Below are 15,219 nucleotides of genomic sequence, written 5' to 3' on the forward strand. Positions count from 1 at the left end.
TCTCCTGACACACGTCCATGTCCTCCAGAATCCACCTCAACCACAGTGTCTCACAAGTTGCTGTACACGCGGCTCTGTACTCTGCCTCTGTAGATGAAAGGGACACTGTGGGTTGCTTCTTACTTAGCCAAGAGATGACACCAGATGCAAGTAAGAAACAATATCCTGTCGTCGACCTTCTGGTGTCCACATCACCTGCCCAATCACTGTCATAGAACCCGCCTAGTTCAATGCCTTTGGTGTAGCTGATCCCAAAGGTGCAAGTACCCTTCAGATACCTCAGCACTCGTAAACCTGCATCCCAATGATTCTTCCTGGGAGAAGCAGAGAACTGACATAATAGCCCAACTGCATAACAAATATCAGGGCGAGTATTGGTAAGGTAAAGCAAACTTCCTACCAATCGTCGATACAAAAGAGTATCAACCGGCTGAGATGTGTCGTGAACACTTAGCTTAAGCCCGACCTCCATGGGAGTTAATGCTGTTCTGCAATCCTCCATCTGAAATCTCTTCAGAATTTCTCTGCAATATTTCTCCTGTGAAATGAAGATCCTGTCTTTAGCCTGCTTTACTTCAATCCCAAGGAAGTAATGTAATAACCCAAGGTCAGTCATCTCAAACTCAGACATGAGTAGCTCCTTGACCTGTGAAATCTTCTTGACATGATCACCTGTCAAGATAAGATCATCAACATAGAGGATGAGTACCAATCGCAATCCCTTCTCAATGAACAAGTAAAGGTTTGCCTTAGAAGGACTCCGACTGAGCCCTATCTTCTGAAAGAATATATCAATCCTTTGGTACCAAGCTCTGGGGGCCTGTTTCAGCCCGTATAACGCCTTCTTCAACCTGTAGACCTTTAATGGGGACACTGGATCTTGAAAGCCCGGTGGCTGCTCCACATATACCTCCTCCTCCAGGGTTCCATTAAGGAATGCGGACTTCACATCCATTTGAAAAATAGGCCACTGGAATTGGGCAGCAAGGGCAATCACTGTCCGGATAGTAACCATGCGGGCTGTGGGAGCAAAAGTTTCATCAAAATCCATGCCTTCAGTTTGAGCAAAACCTTTCACTACCAACCTTGCTTTATACTTATCCAAGCTGCCGTCAGATTTGTATTTAAGTTTGTATACCCACTTAGTGCCGATGACTTTCTGTCGAAGGGGCCTGGCCACTAAGTCCCATGTATGGTTCTTCAGGATAGCATCCATCTCTGCCTGCATGACAGCCTGCCATTCGGGATTGTCCTTCGCCTCCTCGAAGGTTCTTGGCTCAACAATCTGAGCCACCAAAGCAAAATTCATGGATGGGGCCTTTTGAAGACGTTGAGACCGTCGCAATCCGGAACTGCTACTCTTAGGTAATGAGGTGACACGAGACTCTTCCAATGTCCGGAGGTACCATTGGGGCAACTTTTTCTGCTTCTCTGTGGGAGGAGGAACGGGAACTTCTTCTGGAACATCCTGCTCTTCCTTAGTATCAGGTGGAATATCAGCTTTTGATTGGGTAACCTCTTGAATGGTCAACCTGGGACGGGGTGGGATCGGGGGTTGAACAATCTCCTCCTCCTCAATCTGAGGCTCCTCCTGGGGTTCAGGTTCTTTTTCCGCGAAGACAACGTCCCAACTGATGAGTATTTGCTTCTTTACTGGATCGAAGAGGCGGTAGGCCTTGGATTCTTCACTATACCCAACAAAGATACATTGTCTGCTTCGGGAATCAAGCTTGGTCCTGTCTTCCTTGGGCACATGCACCCACGCGTTAGAACCAAAAATGCGGAGATGAGTAATAGAGGGCTTCTTACCATAAAATGCCTCATATGGAGTCTTGTCCTTGACGGCCTTCGTCTTGGTCCGGTTGAGAATGTGTACGGCTGTATTGATAGCTTCACTCCAATAGGCTTTAGAAAGATTCCTCCCTCGGAGCATAGCAAGCCCTCTCTCGGTGGTGGTTCTATGCTTTCACTCGGCTACCCCTTTTTGCTGAGAAGTATGTGCCGTGGTGAGTTGTTGCTTGATCCCATGCTTGCGACAAAATGTATTAAACTCACTTGAGGTGAATTCTCCCCCCCTGTCTGTGCGAAATGTCTTGGCATCCTCCCCTGTCTCCTTTTCAACTCTAGCCCTCCAGTCTTTGAATTCCTCAAAAGCCTGAGACTTTTTAGCCAAACAATATACCCAAGTCATTCTACTGAAATCATCCACAAAGAGAAGTGAATACCTGGATCCTGCCCATGATGCAGTAGACATTGGACCACAAATGTCGGCGTGAACCAACTCAAGTGGTTTGCTGGCCCGAAACGAAGCTTCTTGTGGGAACTTATCCCTGTGCTGCTTGCCTTCTAGACAAGCCCTACAGACATCATCCTTGCCTGTAATTGGTGGAAGTCCATCCACCATTTTCGACTTTGACATTTCAGCCAAGATTCCATAGCTGACGTGACCGAAGCGCTTATGCCAAAGTTTGGACTTTTCGTGATCGTCATGAACCAACATTGCACTGAGACGGTACAGTCCATTCTCTTCAACACCCTGTGCCACCACTTGCCCACTCCCTTTGGATGTCACGGTAACCTTGCCATCTTGAAAAAGAACTGCCATGTTGTTTTTGTCCATCTGACTTACAGATAGTAAATTCTTGCAAAGGTCGGGTACATAAAGTACTCCAGAGATATCCTTCTCCTCACCCGCCGTGGTAATGAAAGGAATGCTACCGATGCCCTTCACAGGACATGTCCAGCTATCCCCGACAGAAACTTTGGAATCCGGGTGTGTACTTTCCATGGTTTTGAACCACATCCTTGTGTTGGACATGTGCTTAGAAGCACCGCTGTCAACATACCAACCCTCTTTACCTTCACTAACTGCATAAGCTGAACAATGTTCACTGAGTAAGAATAACTGTCCAGTTGTCACATTGGCAGAATCACTCTTAGGCTCTTCTTTGTTTTTGGCTTCTCTTTTCCGCTTTTGATCCGCCTTCTTCTTCCGGCATTCTTTGGCGGAGTGGCCAAGCTTTTCACAGTAAAAGCACTTCATTTTCTTCTTATGTTCAGCATCCTCTGATTTCTTGGAATCCTTTGACTTGCCTTTGCCAGGCTTGTCTTTGGCAACCAATGCCTTTTCGTCAGTTTGCGTAAAGAGTTTCTCTCGAGCCTCCTCCTGAAGCAGGAGTGGTGGACAAAGCTCCTCAAAGGTGATTGGCTTTGTCCGTTGACCCGCAGTGACCATAGTCACAAAACTTTTGAAACTCCGTGGCAACTTGTGGAGTGTGAGTAATGCTAGTTGACTCGTGTCCACCTTCTGACCAACCGTTGCGAGCTGGTCCCGCACAACTTTCACCTTTGTCAGATGATCATGCACACTATCACCCTCATTCATATCAAGTTTATAAAGCTGATGCTGCAGTGTGATGATACGAGCTGTATTATCGGTTTCATACAGCTCCTTCAATATGGTCCACGCTTCTGAAGACGTCTCTACCAACTGGATATGAGGAATCACAGCATCTGCTGTCGTGCCTATAAGCATTGCTAAGGCTTGAGCATCCCTCTCCTCCCATGCACAGAGTTCATCCGCATCTGCTTCAGCTAGAACTTCACCTCTTTTGTCCACAATGTCCTCCGGCTTTTCTTCGGTCCCATTGACAATCTTCCACAACCTCCGTGCCAACAGATGGCTTCGGATCTTGACTTTCTAGATTGGAAATTTCGTACCATCGAGCTTTCCAGCTTCACCGAAATTAGGGATAAATGAAGAAGGAAGATGACTGGAGAAGGAGGAAGGACGAGCAATGGATGTAGAGGCTTCTGATCACTGATCCATCTCGGTGAATAGCTAAAAAAACTGAATAACTGAAACAGAAATAAATGAACTAACCTTCTGTACTAGACTGAGCTGAAAACAGAGTTGCCTTATTGCCAAGGAACTCCTTCCTTCAGAGAGTGTTTTTGATGAGGAAGAGTCGAGAGCCTATGGCTCTGATACCATGTTAGAAAACAGAAGGAAAGAATCACTCCAACCTCCAGCCAAGATCTCTCCCGCTCTAGCAACACTCAACTCAGATAACTGATCACAGATACAATACTCACTCAGAGAAAACCTAGACAGAGAGAGAATATATTCATCCACCGGATGGTGGGCAGAAAACTGGTTCCAGGGGAGCAATACAAAACTCAGCCAAGTGCTGAGGCGAACTGAAGGAACTCTCTCTGTCAGAAGATACCAAATCTGAGTGCACAGCATAGCCTAAAACTGAGGCTTTCTATCCTGCGCTGGATGCCAAAATGGAGGGAAGTGTGGGCCTTTTATAGGCACTGCCCAGGCCTTCTGGTTTGGCCGACCAGCAGGGTCGCGGTCCCCTGACTGGTGACCGACCAGATCAGTCTGGAAAACCGACCAGGGTCGGTGGCCCTGGTTGGGCCGACTGGCCCTGCCACAGGCCCCTATAAAAGGGTGCCCTGTGCAGCCAGTCCATGCTTCTAGGAAGGCAAAGGGCCCCCCCCAAATCTCTGCTGTTTGCTGATAGCAGCCAGCCCGTGTGCTGGTTGCCAACTCTGTTTGCCTGGGTCTCTCTTTCCCAGCCCTCCTTACTCTCACTGCCCCTTGTCCCCACAAAACGGGGGCTCACAGGTGGGTACAGTGAGTCTCTAACATGTTCAGTAAGTGCAAGAGAAGGAAGAGCAGACAAAAGCCGAGGAAACAAAGGTAGAGGGCAAGCATTCAATCGAGTTGAAGGAAGTTGTGGGAACAAGACAGAGTCGTGACAGTGTTGTGCTAAAACACAGAGGCAAACGAGGGTGCAGAGAGTTCTATAGCCAGGGGAGCTGGATATAAAAGGAAAATCTTGATAAGTCCAGATTTTGAAAAAGATTGTGCAGAGTCTGAAGGAGATCTTAATCACCAAAAGTTTGATCCTCTGATATAACAAATGTCTAGCATCTCCAGAGGGAGGTGATACGAATCAGAGAGGTGACACACAAAACTGCGAGGAGTGTGATAATTGCAGAAAGAGATCTAGGGAAATGAACAGGCATGAGCTATGGAGATGGCGAAGCAGATAGATGGAGCGACGTAGACAAGCAGTCAAAGAAGTAATCAGAGACATTCACGTGAGGCATTCCAAGTGAAGAGCGTTACAACGCCACCTGGAGCAACTCAAGCAGTGGCAATACAAGGAGATCTCATCATCTCATAGTTGTTTCAAGATCACGGGAAAATACAAGTCTGCAATCACGGAGTGCAGACACTGAGAATGCAAAGAAGTCAGACTATGGGCGCAATATGGGATCCTCGCTTATTCAAGCACTTAATGAAATCCTTAGTTTTGGCCATTTATCTGTGGAGCTACCTGATACAAAGAAGCCAAAGACCATAGGGCAGTGATATAAAAGCCAGAGTTCGATTTGCTTTGCTGTGTTTTTGAACAGCTGTCATGGAGGAGTTCACTACAAGGCATCTCTGGAGAAATTCAAGATGTTTACTCAGTAGTCGAACCACTACAAAAAGCATCAATGGAGGTGCTTATTGCTCTCTTGTTGCTTGCACAGTGGCCCAAGCAACCTTGAAGAGCTTCTGGAGAAGGACGTCGCTTGCTCTCCAAGACATTTGTTCCCAAGAGTCCATTTGTATAATTCGACCCAAAAGCTGTTTGCAGAAGATTTCAAGTTCTCCTAAGGTTTAGTTAAGGCCTTGGATGTAAGATTGGGTGCCTTAGAATCCTTGAGCATTTGCCATGTTTTTCACTCAAAATCAAAGGTTGTTCCATGCAATTAAAGAGAGCCCCATGAAGAGGTTGTTAACCCTATTACACACAAAAGTTATTGAGCTTCTTAAGCTGAATTTTCCTTGCCTTCGTGCTTGTGCCATACAATTTGTGAATGATCTCCCAAGCTTCTTTAGGCCTACTAGCCTTTTTTATGTGAGGAATGAGTGTATCGGAAATGCATAAAGATGTCCAATGCAACACCTTTCTTGATTTCTCAACCCATGTCTTGTATTCCAATTTCAGCTCATCCGAGGGCTCATCCCAAGGCAACTCTGGGCATTCATCTTCACCCGTGATCAATCCCCAAACACTTTTTTTCATGAGGAAGTTTTCCATTCTATAAGACCAAGCGCTATAATTATCATTTGTTAGCTTTTCACCCATGACTTGGGTTACTTGAGTGGTCTCACTCATACTTGATTAACAATATTTTTACTTCCAAATGCAACTTAGCAAACCTCAAGGCAATTGCGCTTTTCTGAATTTTTTGAGCACACTCACTTCAAGTGAGGTAAATGGCATCAAAAGCTGAGAATTCACCTTCTTTCCAAGTATTCACACTTGCTCAAATTTTAGGCATCCAAGAGCATCAAATGTAAGCACTAACAGTCCACTTTCGAGCATCAATTCAAGCATCTACCAATGCACTTATGGCATTTTCCACTTTCTGTAAATGAGCGTATTTTGGCATTAACCGGCCACAAATTGCCTTCCAAATGTGCTTTTGCAATGGTTCACCAAACTAAAAATTTATCCCACGCTTTAGGCATCATATATGCATCCGATTTTGGGCATACACACACTTATTTGCATCCTCCAATTCAAATTTACTGGCAAAAGTTTACTTCATGTGCACAAAGGCATTTACACTTCACCAACTGAGCATATGACCTCCGGTATCAACACTTTTCTACCCAAATATGCAATTTCCTGCAAACAAGTGCTACCCCAAATGGCAATTGCTTCCACCATGATACTCACGGGTACTATGCCAAGCTTTGCAAAGTGGAACTGAAGTAAATGTACGAAAGAGCAATAAGTGCTTACTTGGTGTCCCACAAAATAGGCATCATGTATCCTCCTTTGTATTCAAATATTAATAAAGCACACGTCCTTTAATCCCATTTAAAATTTCACTCAGATATTTGGGGACCAACGGATCATACAACACATGGGGAGCAAGATATTACATCACTTTTATAGATGATTATAGTCGAATGACATGGGTCTATTTTTTGAAAGCCAAAAGTGATGCCTTTCAAGTGTTTTGCCAATTCAAAAGAATGATAGAGAAGGAGCTTGGATGTTGTATCAAGTGCTTTCATACGGACAATGGTGGAGAATATATGTTCTATGAATTTGATGAGTTCTCTATAGTCAAGGCATCAAGAGATGGGTTACTTGTAGATACACTCGTCAACAAAACCCCATTGCAGAAAGAATAAATAGAGTGATTGGTGACATGGCTAGAGCTATGATGGATGAGATGAATATGCCATTGAGTTTTTGGGTTGAAGCGGTGCATATGTCCTTGTATATCATGATAGAATGCCCAAGGATGCCATACATGGGTTGACATCTTTTGGAAAGCTTTATGGGTACAAGAAAACCTTGGCTTATTTGAAAGAGTTTGGATGCATTTGTTATGTGCATGTGCTGAGTGAGATAAGGAAGAAGTTGGAGCCAAGGGCTATCAGAAGCATGGGATGAATATCTATTTCATAAAACAATGCACTAAGTGGGCAAACTTTGAGGCATGGAACAAGAAAGGGTCCATTCATCAATAATGTCTCTCGCCAAAATGCCAAAAGCCATATTATCTTGATATAGCCAATAAATGACATGTTGCATGTTTCCCCAAATCCCAAAGATTGCATAGTCTATGAAATGAAATCTATTGTACAATATCAAAAGCAATATCCACTTGCAATAAGAGGACATCCTGATCAGTGTTCTTGGCATATACAATCCTTTTATAAGCATTGGCAATATCATCTGCAATATGTCTGTGGTGGAAAATCAACCCACATTGGCTAGGATGTAGACCATCATGCAAAAAACTTTTGATATGCGTCACTATCATCTTAGCAACCATCTTAAATATGTGTCACTATCATCTTAGCAAAACCATCTTAAAGATGACATGCATGAATGTGATGGGTCTCCGATTTGCAAATGACTCACACAAATGTTACTTGGGGAATAATTTGATCAAACCTTGTCTCCAACTAGCTGGCATTTGTTGGACTTTCCAAGCATGAGTAAACATAAATGATAACACATGTGAAATGTCATCCCAATATTATAGAAATAATTCCATAGTAAGGCCATCCCAACCCAGCGATTTCCATTTGGCACATTATCTGATGGCATCTTTGAATTCTCTATCCTTGAAAGAAACTTCAATTTGCATGGCTTGATGAGGAGAAGAATTGGAATGACATATTGAAGAAGTTCCTGCCATGCAGACATCACAACATGTGACGAAGAAACAACATTCTCAACTGTTTAGCAAAGGGAATAACACATGCTCGAGCAAGTTGTGCCTGCAAATGGGTCCAGCTACTACCGACATTTTCAACCCTACAAATATTTTCACTTTGCCTCTTATAATGCAAACCTTTAAAAAACTCCTTAGAGGAGTAGTCTCTATCAATAAATGCCTCTTCTTGGCCCTAGTTTCCCACTTCTCAGTCTTCCTACGATAATTACATTGTAAGTATGTCAGCTCGGCATCTCAAGGGGTTCACCTCACAAAATTTTAGTGTACCATGTGCATTCAAAAGGAGGGCATTTTAATTCAACTTTTGACAAAATTTTAACAAGATGACAATAACAAGAGGGGTTACGAAATTCAACTTTAGGAAAAAATCCATTAGATCATAAGTAAAGAGGGGGGGTTTTATTTGGGGGGGATTTTAGTTGAGGGGTTTTTAAATAACCCTTTGAATGCATGTGATACCTGGGGTGCATCCCCCAAGCTCGGCATTGGCACGTAGCCTCAGCAAGACATAATTCTTGGAGTTGGCTAAGTTCAGTCAAGTGACAGGTACTTTTAGCCTTGACAACATCCTCCGTGAGAGTTGGATGTAGTTCTTGCCATACTCATGTATCACATGCTATATAAAGGTAAGAAAAGCAATCGATGTATAATCATCATCCATGTGACAATGTGCCCAAAGAGGAGCAATAACATCACACACCATGTCCTTGTATACCTCATACTTTAAATAACTATCATTATAATAACTAGCCGTGTATCAGGCAGTTTTTCATTTTGCATATCATAAAAAGATAGCTACAACCAAAGTGGAGTAGCAGGAAAACATAATGAATCCACATATTGCAAGTAAAAGAACCATTTTGATTCAAAATGGGCCTAATAAGCAGACTGTGGATTATGCTGAAAAGTATAGCCAGGAAACGAAGCCCATGTCTTTTTCCAAAGGTTAGCAAGACCAAACAAGAGAAGTGATTGAGTTCGCTACACTCTCTCCAAGGCACGCATATGTGTATGACCAGATGTATTATCTCCTAGCAGTAGAGCATTATTGAAATCCCAATAAAGAAAAGCATTTTGCCTCCAAGGGTCAAGCTATGCCAGATCAATGCTCTACTATGTTATGATTGTGGGGCATAGACTGAGGAAAACTCATGTATCTCTCCTTGCAAAAGACATTTTGCATAACAATCCATTGGCCATAGAGGTCATTAAAAGACACAACAGGGTGAAAGAGCATGTTTGAAAAGAAGAAAAGACTTGTCACCTTCATTGAAAATATCATATCTTGATGTAGTTTAATAAGAGAGAATGCTAGGAGTGTGTCGAGCATCTCTAGACATAAAATTTCTACTTTGATAGAATAGTAGGTCTTTAGGACAGAGATGGAGATGGACTCTGGAGGGAGAGAGACTCCCCCCAACTTAGTGCCAACTATTCCTTCTAGCTCAAAGCTAACTGATAAGACATCTTTCTCTTTTCTGCATGGATTTGCTACTGGCTCACTGAACTACAAGATGTCCTCAACTCATCATGAGAATGAGTTTTGGAGATAACAATTTGATGTGTCAAAGGAGCTTGACACTTCCGTCCACTTCCCTCCTCTACTCAGCATAAACAATGCCTGCTCCAGAGGAGGAAGCCTTTGTGACAAGCATAGCAACCCTACCCATCACAAAAGACTTCAAGGTCTTTTTTCGTGGGAGTCGAGTTGAAGGGAGGGCTGCTCATCCCTCCCTTCATGCGTGGTTTTACAAGCCCTCCCAGCGTTGAAAGAAGCAAGAAAGGAGATAGTGCTATCGCACAGGAAACATGCCCTAATTGTTCAACCAAAGAGCTCTAGGAGGAGGTGATAGCAAATTATCAGGAACCCCAGAGGATGGAGACAGATTCAGAAGAAGAGCATCACCAACCTCTCCATGCTCTCCACGAAAGGAAGGCCTTCAAGGTCAGAAAGAAAGAATGTACCATAGACTAGCAAGGACTCTTCCTACCAATCCCGACAGGGAGACAAACTAGATGGAGTCACAATAGACTTTGTCGAAAGTAGAGGTGATGAGACTAAGAGAGGTACTAGTGGCAGAGCCAATCCAGCAGACGCAAGCCTCCCAGGAACCCTCAGTGCACCAATAGGCCCATGGCCACCATAGCAGGAGAGTCCTCAGTCTGAAGATGAGGAGGAATCATATTTTAAAGGTTAAGTGGCCGATTTCTTGGATGAAGATGGAATAGACCAATAGACATGCCTGTTGTTTTTCTATCTGTTGTATGAGCTTCTATTGATCATTTTCCTTTTGCTCTTTATACAATTGAACATTTTTCTGTAACTGTGCCAAGTCTTGTTTAATCTTCTGCATCTCAGTGCTTTCCTGGACCTGTTGCAACAATTTACGATTTTCTTCTTGTAGATAAAAAATATCAGTACCAGCCTGACACTGGGCTGCATGCATCTTATTTCCAAAACTTTGTACAATTTCTACTGCATGGTTGAATTGCTCAAATGAAATAGCAGACACCGATTTCTTACTGTGTGACGAGTGGTGTATCCATTGCATCTACACCCTCCATGCTCAGGTCCTGAGACATGGCTAATCTTTTCTTCAAATCCATCATAGCTCCCTTTCTTACCAGAATTTTTGACTTCATAACAGGTTGATCTTTATGTAGTAGCTTCTCCTTGCTCACAATAGGTGTATTCCATAAAGCTGAAGATAGTGATTTACAAGTCACCATCTCTACTGACTGTTGATAAGTGTATCTGGCTTGCACCAAATCATCAATTGTATTATTGACAAGCTCATCTGCATCACCAAACAACTGCTTGCCCTTCTCCTTACGAGATAGAGTTTTCCCGCTTTTAGGAGTAACATGACTGAATAAGGGTGTGACATAAAGAGCGATTCTCAAAAATTGATTCGAAGTGCAAACCTTCTTGGAAAGTTCTTGCAACAGCTTTGTGCACAACAGTGTAGCCCATGCCACCTTCTCTCCTTGTTCTACTGCCACCAAATAAGCGTAATTTTCCTTTGCCATATAGTCATTGTGAACCAACAAAACCACTCGCTCCACAAACTAAGCTAATTGTTGTTTCTTGACAGGATCTCGTACCTTGCTGATAATATAGGAATTCCTTGATGAGTAAGGATTCCCAAACTTTTCCATCATCACCTCATCCGAACACTTGTCTAGTTGAATCTCTTCCTCATGGTAAGACAAATGAAAAACTGTAGCTATCAACTGTGGTGTTATTCTAACTCCCAAAGCAATCTCTCCCACTATGCGTTGTAGTGTCTGGAACTCAAAACTTCGGGATTATCCCGCCACAGCTCCCACGGTAAGCATGCAAAGTCATACAACTTGATCTTCTTTAGCCACACTTTATTTATTGTCAAATTGAGAAATACCTTGGATTGCTGTAAAACTGGCGGAGTCTCAAGTATCTGCTGCTTCTTCAACATTTGCTTCTTCAGTGGTTCCAACTGCATTTCTGAATCTTCTGAAACATCTAGCAAATCCTCCTCTAGTAGCTTCTCCTCCATTTTTGCCCTCTTGCTGCATCGCACAGGTGCTACTTTTGATTTTGGGGCCATCAATTCACTTGCCACAACCGACAATAGATCAAGCTTTGGACACAACCTTGGGAGTTCTTCGTCGTTATGAATATCCACATTCACCAAGGACATCCTCCAAAAAATAATGGTTGAACACAACTTTGAACAGAAGTAAGAGCAAACTGATTCTGGCAAGGATAAAAATAACTAAACCTCACACACATCAATTCAAACTGAAGAGAATTTTTATAATGATGAGATGTTACCGACCATAATCTGACTAGACAAATCGACCATGCCAAATATCGCCTCAGCCTCCTGCCTTGGGCATGAAGAATCATCATCGACATGCATGAAACGTCACCATTAGTATAGCCAGTACAACCAATGGATTTGAAACTTTGGAACTTCGAAACCGGAATCACAATTCCGCATTCGAATCTTGCATCGCTTTGGAATTTTGGATCTCGAACCACTGTTCCACATTCGGATCTCGCATCGCTTCAAAATTTTGAATCTTCAAACCTGCAAGCAACCACTGAACACAACTTTGTTGCCATGCACTGCACCACCAAAACCTCTACTACAACCTCCACATAAAGTGTTGGAGCATGATATGGCTTCAACCGATACCCATTGACTGGTTTCAGAATTGCATTCCCATACATATCCTCCAATTTGAATGTTCCCTCTCCAAAGACGTCAACAATCTTGTAGGGACCATTATATCTCAACTTCAGTTTACTAGGACGAGGGCCCAGTTTAGAATTAAACATCAATACTAGATCCCCCTTTCGGAACACCTTAAATTTGATATCCTATTGACCCATGCTTGTCTCCTCTTTTAGATCACATCTAAAATGTATGAGCTAACAACCCGATCCTCTTCCAACTTTAGCAACTGTTGGATCCTATGATGAACCGACTCTTCTAGAGACAACCTGCATTCAGCCACTATTTGAAGACTTGGTCCAATAAACTCCATTGGAACCACAGCTTCACACCCATATACCAGACGAAACGGTGTCATTCCAGTATAGTCACTTTGTATGCTGTTCGGAATGCCCATAATGCCGAGTGTAACTTCTGGTCCCAGTCAGTTTTGTTCTCTAAAACTATTCTCCTGAGGATTTTCTTAAATGTCTTATTTGAATTTTCAGCCTAACCATTAGCTTGTGGATAATAAGTAGTGGACTTCTTATGCACAATCATATGTAAACTTGTTAGTGTTTTCATTACTTTGTTCAGAAAATGAACTCCCTAATCCAAAACTATCTCAATTGGACACCCAAATCTAGTCATGATATTATAATATAGAAACTTAGCTGTGCTTGTAGCTGTATTATCCCTCAATGCAATTGCTTCCACCCACTTTGTACAGTAATCTGTAGGCACCAGAATATACTTGTTCCTAGTATACTTGGCAGGTGGTTTGATAGGACCCATAAAGTCAAGCCCCCATTTCTGGAAAGGACCTAGAGGTAGCACGGGTTGGTGTGACATTCTATCTGCATAGTTGGTCTTCCATTTTGTTGACACGGTAAACAAGTCTTGGCAAATTCATGAGCATCCTTCAAGACTTTGGGCCACCACAAACCGGCCTGAAGTATCTTTTTGTCAGTGATGTCCCCCGAATAGTGCCCTCCCAAACTTCTAGCATGTGCTTCCATGAACATAGCTTTTCTCTCATAATCGGGGACACACCTCCTGATCACTTGATCAATGCCTCTCTTGTACAACACCCCAGCTATGACCAGAAATGGTTTACTATGTAGTACAAATTTCTTCCTTTGATCTCGGGATAATGACTGAGGTACCACGCCATCTATTAGAAATAACAACATCTAATCATACCAATCGTGCCCTTCCTCCGTACTGATAAAAAATAAATGAGCATCATGTAGATCATCTTGTACCCCCACATGTTCTTCACCACTCAGCAATCTGCTTAAATAATCTACAACAACATGCTGTTTTCCTGGTGTATGCACAATGTCATAATCATATTCTTGAAGCAAAAGTATCCACCTAGCTAGTCAGCCAGACAATTGTGGTTTATTCACCAAATAAATAAGTGCCTGATGATCCACATGTAGTACCACTATATTTCCCAACAAATATTGTCAAAATTTTTGGAGAGGATATGCCATCCCCAATGCTTCCCTCTGAGTCACACTATAATTTTGTTCTGCTTTTGTCATTCTCCTACTTGCATAGTATATAGGCTAAAACCAACCTTTAACAAATTGTTGTATCAACACTGCTCCAATAGCCACATCTGAAGCATCCACAAAATATGAAATGGCAACTTCCAGTTAGGTGGTTTGAGGATGGGTGCTACCACTAACATTTTCTTTAATAGAATGGAAGCCTTTTGTTGTGGTTCTTCCCATGTAAACAATTCCCCCTTCTTGGTAAGCTTTGTCAGAGGTACACAAACATAAGATAGATACTGTAAAAATCTGCTATGCCACTTAATTTGCCCAACAAAGCGTGATAACTGCTTTAAGGTTCTAGGTGTAGGGGCGGTTTTGAATGACTTCCACTTTTCGTGAGTCTATGGTCATCCCTTCTTCGGAAATTATATGTCCCAGCAAGACACCCCTTTTTACAACAAATGCACATTCCTTCGAGAATCTAGAAAAACTCTGATGAAAGTAGTCAACTAAGGAGCAAAGACTTCCTGGATCCATTTGTGAAATGTGGGAGGTGCATTCTTAAAACCAAAAGTCATAACATTACAGGCAAAAACTCCCCACTTTGTGATGAAAGTTGTCTTCTCTCTGTCCTCCAGAGCCATCCTTATCTGATTGTAGCCACTAAAACCATCCAAGAAACTATGCATTTCATGACTAGCTATAGCATCAAGCATTGTGTCACAAAAAGGTAATGGAAAAGGGTCGATTATTGTTGCTACATTTAATTTTCTGTAATCAACACATACTCTCAGCTTACCATTCTACTTAGGTACTATGACTCTATATAGGTGAAAGCCAAGTTCCCTTATTAACTAGATAAATGAACCCCACCTTGAGTAGCTTATCAATTTCCTCTTTCATCCTCTGAGCACAGTTTGGATTCTCATTCTATATCTTTGTTGAACCACTGGGATAGCATCTTTCTTCAAGTTAATTCTATGTTGGCAAAAAGATGGATGAACTCCTTTCATATCCGTGTAATGCCAAGCAAACTCATCCTTGAATTCCAATAACAATATATGCAAAGCTTCAGAAAAAGTTGCATCTAACAAAGCAATAACATGTACCAATTTTGGACCTTGTTCTGTTCCAAGGTTCATCTTAGTTAAATCATCCTCCTAGACTCTCGCACACTTCCTTAAGTGATCCTCAAATGCTATTTCGGCTTCAATGATTGGTTTGGTTTTAACATAAACTTC

This window comes from Dipteris shenzhenensis, chromosome 1 (genome assembly GCF_047967505.1).
Source record: "Dipteris shenzhenensis isolate YYH24624 ecotype China chromosome 1, Dip_SZ_1.0, whole genome shotgun sequence".
NCBI lineage: Eukaryota > Viridiplantae > Streptophyta > Polypodiopsida > Gleicheniales > Dipteridaceae > Dipteris > Dipteris shenzhenensis.